This window comes from Anomalospiza imberbis, chromosome Z, assembly GCF_031753505.1.
Source record: "Anomalospiza imberbis isolate Cuckoo-Finch-1a 21T00152 chromosome Z, ASM3175350v1, whole genome shotgun sequence".
Classification (NCBI taxonomy): domain Eukaryota; kingdom Metazoa; phylum Chordata; class Aves; order Passeriformes; family Viduidae; genus Anomalospiza; species Anomalospiza imberbis.
Window position 1 is genome coordinate 6,988,444 of NC_089721.1, and position 9,825 is coordinate 6,998,268.

Here is a 9,825-nt window from a genome sequence, read left to right on the forward strand (position 1 = left end):
ATGGTCACCAAGTGCCAAGGGTACAAGCCCAGACATTTGACAGGACTGGCTGGTTGGCAGCGGGTGCAATGTTCTGCTGGGATCTAACACCAAGCAGCTTCCATGAACCAACTCTGCTCCCTAGAGCAGTGCACATTTTCCCTCAAAATCAGAGAAACCGACATAATTGCCTCCCTAGAAATGAGTAACAGCACAGAATGACAGATATTTTATCAGTTGACTTACAGCAATGAGTCAAGTTTTGGTGTTTGGGCCTGGTTTGTCCAATGACATACTGAAACAGACAGAAGGCTTTAGCCTCTCTTTTCCTTTTCCTTTTTTATATATTTTAATATATATTTTTTCAGACATGGGAAAACAAGCAAGAACTGAGCTTCAGCAGTCAGCAGCTGAATGTGGAAGGGGCTCTATCTAACTAGAAGGGGGTTTTATTTAGAATAACCTGCTTAGCCAAAACAGGCTTTTCTATCTAAAAAGCACAGTCACCTTTGTGCTGATTTTATTTTAAACAGAAGTTTTCAAAACAAAGATTGTTTTCCAAGTTAAAAAAAAAAATTGAAAATAATTTACATATATATTTATCTCAACTCTGGGATCCTGTTATCACAGGTGACTGCTTCCCTTCTTCCAATCCTTGGAGGCTGTCATAGTTTAACTCTCATGCTTACAAATGTCTTCTCAACAGGGTCATAACAATATTAAATTTCTCCATCCACCCAGAGACATTTATAGAACTGTAGGAATTCTTCACTCCTGCTGTATCAGCCCTTCTCCCATTTTTGCCCACAATGGGCTGAGTGCTTCAAAGGTATCAGGGGAGCAGAGAGATGCTCTCCAGTGCAGGCAAGGCACACACTCACCCTCTTGCACACCCCTATTGCATGATCACATAGCCCTGGTCTCCTGGGGAAACCAGACAGAAGGGGATAATAATTTCATTGGATGTCTCCAAGAGTAAAATTATCCCCTGCAGGAGAGAAGACTCCTTGTGTGGGTAGATTTCCCTGCCTGCAGAGCACTCATATGCTAAAAACAAGAGAAGAAGAATACCACATGGCTCTGGATCCAAGGCAGAGGTGAAGCTTGTTTTGAAGATGAGAGCTTGTTAGTACACAGATCGCTCTGGAAGATTTTTTCTGGGTTTCCTTTGAAGAAGCTAAACAAAACCTCACAGGAAAAAAAATAGTGAGAATTTTCTGTTTATCTACCTGGTGTACAGCTGATGGGACAGGGTACAGCCAAGAGCAAATCTGCAACACAAACTGTCCCCCAGAGACACCACTCTGTCCCCTTCATGGAATATCTGTGATGCCAGAAGGGAGAAAAATAGGAGACCAAACTACCAGCAAGGACGTACACCATTAAAGAAGACCGACACACATTTTTCAGTCATTTCCTTGTTCATGCTTCCTCCTGTCTTTGAAGTGGGGTTTCTAAGGGATGTGCTTAATGATGCTCCCAGACATGCAAGAGAAAGTAGAGTAAGGAAGTAAGAATGAAATGAAACATGTTAAAGGAGAAGCCTCTGCCTGAGCATTGTCACACCTTTCAAGGAGCTGCACACAGATGACCTGAGACTTTTAACTGCTGAGACTAGAGTCCCACTCCAGTGAGATATATGTATGCAAAAAGGGTTAAAAATATAAGAAAATATGCCCAAGTGGTGCCAACTGACACCACCTGAAATGCAGGTACATGATAAATAGCCTAGAGACAAAGTCTTAATTAAAGCATTTTTCTGAAAATCAAAACTGAACTCAAAAGGGAGGGGCTATATGCTGTCTTAGTGTATTCTCATTTTGCTGTTCAAGTTCTAAGAAAAGAAAATTTTATACACCATTCTCACATCAAATAAATAGTGCATCACCAAGCCAGTTCATTGATGACAGAATCCTGAAAATCAACAAAAAATTAATTGGGATTGGGATCTTACTCTACTGATGATGCTGTCAATTCTGGTGACAACCACAGCATGGGTAAGTGGCAAAATAAAAAGAAAGAATGATCCAAAGTGGTGGAAAAGTAATAAATTTGGAAAGGAAAAAAAAATTACAAAGAGTATACAGGGTTCAAATTCCAAATTCTTGACTCTCATTTTTTGTTGTGAATCAGATAAAGCATATGATCTTACTGTGACAAAGGTAGTAAAGGAATTAGATCTTATTGTTCCAATCATACTAGTTGTTCTTAATTTCAGGTGTTACGTGGAAGTTAACAGTGAACTTGGCAGATTACAAACTATTTTACCTTGTGAAAAAATGGACCCAATACCATCTACAGTCCCTCTCCCCACCACAATGAATTCAATTTTGACTCTGCTAATAAGAGAGGAGTTGATCCCACAAATATCTGAAATTGGACAATATGCTCTTAAACACTTAGGGACAGTAGGTACTATTTAATCCCTCATAATCACTGAAACAGGCAGAACTGATGACACAAGTTGGTGTTCCTATAGTCAAACTGACCTGTACACCATTCCTACACACATCCTATGTGGGATGGTGAGCGTGGCTACAGGAGCAAACCTTTGCCCACTTGAGATGAACAAAAAGAGATGCAGCTGGTACTAGAGGGACAGGATTGAGACTCTTAGACAGTATATATGCTGATGCACGTGTGCATAAATTGAGCATAACCACGAGTGACTCAAGGAATTTGGAACATCCAATGTGGTCCTCTCTGTTAGCATTAGGGTCTAAGCAATGGCTTAGGTCTGATACACGACCTCAGTGGGAAAAATCAGGGAAGGAGACCAGCATTTGACTGTAGATCAACTGCTTTTGCTGTTGCAGTGGTCTTGCAATAGTCCAAGGAATGTTTCACTTGGCTTTTGCTGCATCCAAGGTCAACTTGTTACTGAGAGTCACCGTGTACATAAAATCTTGGAGAATAATCACATAATTTGAAGTGTTTCATGACCTGTGTTCAGAATGTGAGCAGGAATTCTTCAAGGGAGGACTGTTGAGATATATTAGCTGTTTAGCTTAAACAAGTAAGTTTCAAATAGAATGAGCCACAGAGTTATAGTGTTGTGTGATATACAATGTGGTTTTCTTAGGTTTACTTGCTTAGCATGAGTAGCTGGATTTGTTGAAGCCATAGTCTGGACTTTCACCTAGATAAGTCCGTGGCTAAGAGTTAATTTTCTTAGTAATTTTCCTAGTAGCTGGTACAGTAATGGGTTTTGCCTTTAGTGTAAGAACAACATTGATGACACACTGATGTTTTGGTTGTTGCTAAGTAATGTTTATCCTAAACCCAGGACTTTTTCAGTTTCCAGTGTTCTGCCAGTGGGCAGGTACATTAGAAGCACAAGCCAGGGCGTCACCTGAAGGAACTCTGGTCCCAGGCTCATGCAGTGCCCCAGGCAAGGCCATGGAATGGTACATATGGAGCAAAAGCTGGAACAGACAAGCACCAGAGGATGGAAACTCACCTTACTCTGTCCCTTCTTCCACCTCCACCATGGAAAATTCCCTGGTTGCCTCTGCGCAGTGAAACCCATATGGAGGTAGACTTCAATAGGAGGGGAAGAGGACGGAGGAGGGAAAGATTTAAACAGATTTTCCCAAGGTTTGGCTGAAATGTCTGAGTGATTGCACTGGCTGGGAGGTGAGGAAGCTCTGAAGACCCTCTCTGAGAGGAAGGTTCAGGCATAGCAAGAAGGGAAGCCTGGTAAAGGTCAGAGACCTTGGAGAGAGGGAAAGGGGAGCAGGTGGAGGAACAGAGCTGGGAGGGTACATGGGGTAGCACACAGGCTGTGACCCTGAATTCCTGCCATGGCTCTTTCTTCTACTGACCACCTCCTGGCCTAAATTTCTCAAGGGAAGAGCTCAGTTCCCACATGTTTAGGGCATAGGTGACCATAAAGCTGTGTTACCTTGGCTCAGGAAAAGGCTCTCTCATTATCCCTGCTCCCTTTGTATGTTACTTTCCTCCCAGGGGCTGACAGAGATGCAAATGTTTCCTCCTCAAAAATGAAAGGAAGAAGCCATGCAGAGACCAAGCCCCAAAGGGAAATAATAAACAAACCCATGACAGCATCACCTCTTTGATAAAATGCTGGGAAGATTTTATGAAGGCTCTTCAGAGAAATGCGGCTGGCTGCTAGCCTGGAGCAAGAGCTCTCAGATTCCTTGTGCCCCCAGATTCACAACTTGCTTTATCAAGGCTTGTCCTTCACCCCTGCCTCCATCACTCACAAGTATAAATGGTGTTGGGCAGGGGGACTCTGCCACCGAAGGGGAGGAAGAATGCCTTAATGAAAGAGAGGAACAGGACAAAACCTGGAAGACAAATTAATCTAAGAGACACCAAAATGCAGCCGAGGCACATAAAAGGGCTGAGTGGAGAAGAGGTCATGGGAAGGGAAAATACCAAGACACTTAACCAAAATGATTGAATAGCAAATCTGTGCACAGGCTGTCTCCTTTGGGAGAACGACATTATCATCTTCAGCATGCACCTTCTCCCTGCCTGCCCAGGGGCAGGGTGGTGCTGCTCTGTCTCTCACTCTCTCTCTCTCTACTTTAAAGACACCCAAAGGCCTGTGCCCAGACCAGCAAAGGGTCTCAGGCGTGGGAAAGCTCTGCATCGCCACTCCTTGCTTCCAGACACCTGGCATGCACACTGCAGGAGACATGCAAGTGCCCTATGGCACAAACAGGGAGATCCACCCTTCCCAAAACCAGTTCCCATCTCCTGAGACCAAGGGCAGTCCTTGAGATTTTCCATCCTGTGTTATTATTCTCTTGGTTATACATACAAAATACATGTATACATACTTTTTTTTCCTGGGTCTACAGTTCAGGATAGACCCAAGCACCCTGGTTTTAAGCTAATTGTTTCATTCTGGCCACTCTCATTGAGCATGGAATTCAAGGTTTAAAAGTCACTGAACTGAAATCAAGCGGAACTATTGCTGCCACCACTCCTTCAGAGTCATAGTCTGTCTTGCTTTGCTGCTTTCTGTCACCAGGATTTTCCTGCTAGTAATCCCAGTCCCAAAAGCAGGGAGGGCAGAAGACCACATTACCTACACCTTGTATTGCAGGCAGTGGCAGTCAGGGTCACACAGCCCTTCACAGCCCCACTTAGCTTATGAATCTCAGAAGGACTGGTACAAAAGCCAGCTTTTTCTGGCCAGGGATCCTATCCTGGTTGTGGAGTCTTCCTCACTGCAGATATTCCAGAATCATCTGGAGACAATCCTGTGAAATGGGTTGTAAGATAACCCTGCTTGAGCAGAGACACTGGAGCAGATGGCCCAGCCAGTGGTCCCTTCCAACTTGACTCATCTTGGAGTCAGTGATCCTTCAAATATGCTGGAGCAGCAGCATCACTGCTCCTAGATTTCAGGGAGTAGCTGAGCTAGGATTTATTGGAATGTGGCTCTCCTGTGGACCTGTATGTCTGTCCCACTGGCTCAGAGGAAGCTTATCAGCATGGTTTCTCCTCTCCCATGATCGCGTTTCCTCCTGGAAGGCCAATAGAGCTGTAAATACTTCCTGAGTGAGCACAAAGTAAATGAAAATACTCAGGCAACTATTTGCCTGGAGATTCCTAAAGCAATGCAGCAAGAAAGGGAAAGCAAAGTTAAAGGGCAACAGAAATTCTGCCCTTCTGTGCTGGGCAGAGTTCAGAGGTTCCAAGACAGCCCAAAAGGTTTAAGTGAAAATGTAATTGTTTCAGGGTCCAAGCTGGCACCAGTCAAATCACAAAATACAGCTATTACAAGTTGTCCCTGTGACTCATACCTGAGAGGTGAGTGTTATGCAGTATTAGCCTTTAGCATTTGTGCTCTGGGTTTGTGGCTCCTGGCCAGGGACAGGGTACAGTCTTAATAAGAGCCTGTCATATGAAATGACATGTTTGTGTGACTGACACCTGAGTGTGCTCGGTTCAGATAGGACAAGGAAACCAGTATATCTCTTTGACTCAAACTACATTTCTTTTAGCTCTGGTGTCTCAGGCTGAGCCTTAGCTGCTATATCTGGCAGGGAACATCCACATGGGACCATTTACCACTGAAAGCAGCCAGAAACCTCACATCTGGGGTATTCCCTGACAGGTTCTTCAGGAAGGTGTTCCTGTACTCCCAAATACAATTTAAAACAGTTGAAGATCTCTTGGGACAAGCTAAACCTGCCTGGCAGGAAAGTTGTCTTCTGGCGAGAAAATTATAAAAAAAAGAGTATTAATTATAAGACAACATCAGTGTTTCTCCTTCGGATAGTGAATGAGATTGCCCCTCCCCGTATAAACCAACAGACTCCTTTCGGTTACTATGTAAATGCAGTGTTACTCCAGCTCCTCAAGAGAGCTGGTTTCAATGAAGTCTGTCACAAACCAAACCCAGAGCGTTTGGGAGTTCAAGAGATGCCTCATCCATGTGGTTTTTGCTGCTCCCTGTTGAAGCATTCCTAAAGAGGGTAGGGAGGTGTAAGTGGCTGTTGTGGGTGACTGGGTGCAGTGGCAGGCAGACCTTTCATCTGTTCCCTGTGCCACTCCTATGCCTCCGTGGAAATGGGTGCACTAACACAAAGGCAGTGGAACTGTGGAGATTTGTGGAGTTTCTGCCTCTACACAGGCCATAGTTTCCAGGGGGGAATTCCACTCCAGTTCAGTGATCTCCAGGACTTGACCCAGTTGCACACACATAAGACACTTAAAGCTATCTGCATGGGGTTTGGACATGTGACATGGGGCCCGCAGGAGATCTCAGCCCCTCTGGAGTAGCAGCTAGAGCCAGGCAGGATGACCCAGGGCATCTCAAATGGTTCCTGACCCCTGCACCTAGGCAACTGATTTGAGCCCATAGTTCAGTCAATGAAGAAATGTAGTTCTCCTTTTCACGTGGTCTCAGGGGAAGTTCCTGTAGTCACTTGCCAGTTGGAGCAGAGTCGTAGGCTTCCAGACTTCTCTCAGCTGCTCTTTGTCCCTCTTGCACTGTGCTTGTCTCATGCTGCAGAGCTCAGATAGCTTCTGCACCTGCCTTCTCTGATGGGTTTTCCAACACGCTTACATAGTCACCCTTACACGCTCAGGTCCCCACAGACAACACAAAATCTTCTCAGTGTTCCACCATTCTTGTCTGGAGTCTGGAGACACCATCACCTCTCTCCTCTGTCTGGAAGGACAACTATCATCCCAGTATCAGGAATGTTCATCCCTATGGTATGTTTCTTAAACTCAGCTGTTCATCAGGGTAGGCACAGGGCTGGGCTGCAGTGTCTGATGTCTGCTCAGCACTTGGAGTGCTGTGAAAGAAACAGACACAGAGAGAGCTCTGGCAATGTGTCACTTCGTGGCCCTGTTGCTCAGAGATAGAGGAGACTCTCTTATCTCATGTTTCCACCAGGGACAGTGATGAATTTAAAGAGCTAGTGACGTTCCAGACACTGAGAAGTGGGTAAATGCAGAATGTCCCAAATTAGATGAGAGTAGATCCTACCCACAGATGTATAGCTGCTCTATACACAGTACTTTTCAAGGAGCAAAAGAGGTTTTAGGACAACAAGATGTGACCAGAGCCTCAACTATCTCTCTATCCCACCCTATTCTTGGGCATGATGAATTTTACAGGACTCAGGGATGTGTTTTCCCTCCTGAAGATAGTTAAATGGGAGGACACTGGAAGTTATAACATCTAAGGAGTTATACTTGAGTCTCACATCTTATATCCAGATAGCAGATTTTTGGCCCTCACCAGAGAGTAACACATGAGAGGGACCAAGTCATAACCCAACACCCAAGCAACTGCTTGTGGGAATCCGTGGCACTGGCTGCTGGGCAAGCAGGAGCAGCAGGAAATTTATTCTTAGCTGTCCTGGAGGCAGGGGGAAGGTCTCATCCCAAAGTCCAGGCCCTTGGGCCAGGGTGGTTACCTTCATTCAAAGGGAGCCTGTTCCCTCTTATGCCACCAGCTGCAAAGCCAGGTGTCACACAGCCATGCAGGTCCTGTGAGCCAGCTAGCCTGGGCCAGACTCATGGACTGAGATGCAGATGAGCTGTGTCCATGCTTCAAGTGAAAGATTTTATGTGATGGACATTTTAGACAATGTTTCTCACATCTCAAAAGGTTTAATTAAGCTGGCTTCTGGCCAGCAGCAGAAATTAATACAATGCAAGTGGATATCCTGGGGACAAGGGAGAGCAGGACATTTGGTAAATGGAAACTGGGCAAATTCCCTGAAAAGGGCTAAGGCAATCAGTGATCCTGCAACCAACAAAACCACCATCTCAGGCAGCATATTTCTTACAGTTTCAGAGGTGTATCCTGGTTAGAAATCTTTAGCCTGAGAGCATGTTCTCCTTGTCTCCCTCCCATTTACTTATTGTCTCTTCTTCACAAAGGTGTAGGGGATGTGGAGAAGGAAAGACAGTAAGCAGATGATCTGTCAATGCTCATCTGCTTTGAGAACATGTGGAAACCTGCCCTGGTACAGCCCCACCACAGCTGCCTGGAGGGGCTTAGCAAATGCAACCAGCTCCTGCATCCCCAGCACACACCACTACCAAATGGAGAGTTGAAACTCAGTTTGAGATGAAAGGGCTGCAAAAAGGGAGACTGTGCTGTTCTTCCATCCACACTACAGTGCCAAGCACCCTTTGATTCATGCTCCCACAAGGTGAAACAGAGCAGGGTTTGAAAGAAATCAGCATTGCTGCTGCCATTTTACAGATGGAATAGAGCAAACAGACGTAGAAGACCTTTCCAAGATATACCAAAAATGTCAAAACACCTGCAGCAATAATCTTAGACCAGACAAAAGCCTAGAGGAACTGAATATATGGCTGCTTTCATCTTCCATTTTGAATTTTATAGGTTTTATGGTCAAAAGGGATCAAATGATCAAATCCTGTCAAATTGACCTCCTGTATTGGAGAAGTCTGGGAATTTCCTCCAGTGAGACTTGCAATTTGCAGTTTAACTGAAAGAACTTTTTGCAAGACAGCCAGTCTTAATTTGAAAACCTTACACAATAGAGAATCCACAACACCTTTTAGCATTCTGTTCCAACAAAAAATTACTCTCCCTGTCAAGAATGAATAGTTTAAATTGTAGATTTATTTCTTCCTACAAAGCATATTTCAATAGCTTGACAGCTGGAGTTCATCTGACCTAAAACCCAGATTACTCTATTTTGCCAGATGAGTCTTACCTCTCCAGTGAGGCACTACAGCATGATTCATTGCCTTTATAATTTAGGTATGGTGAAAAAAAAAAAAAAAAAGTTTGGATTTGTATGGGTCTGCCAGGTGAATAACACCCAGAAGGTCTCTAAAGGCAGCTAAATTGAAAACAAGCAGAACCACAACTTGCAGCAATTTAAGGGTGTTTGCTGCCAGGGAAAACACCTTTCCCTTCCCACAGTTTAATAACACTTCTGGAGCTCTTGAAATATGGTATACCAAACTGTGCTGTGCACTGCCCTCCTTACATGGCTAGCAAAGAGCAAAGACAGAATCACATCTCCTACGGACCAGATCCTTCTGGGGTCTGTGTTCTCCATAGCCCTCCATCCAGTGATGGCAGGCAATGCCTGCCCCTTTTCTCATGTTGATGGATCTACTCAGCAGTGCTTGGTGCTTCTCCAACAGCAAAGCTAAAGCTTAACAGAGTGGTTAAACAGAAATTTTAACCTGAAATTGATATGACATTTTATTGCCATTTTAATAAGGGTAATAATGCATCATTGATGCATGAGTAAGGCAGGGATATAGTAAAAGTTGATTAGTACATGCCAGGCAAAAGCAAAAGTAATCTGGTAAGTAATCTAAAAACAACAAAAACCACAAACAAAGGGGAAAAAAACAAAC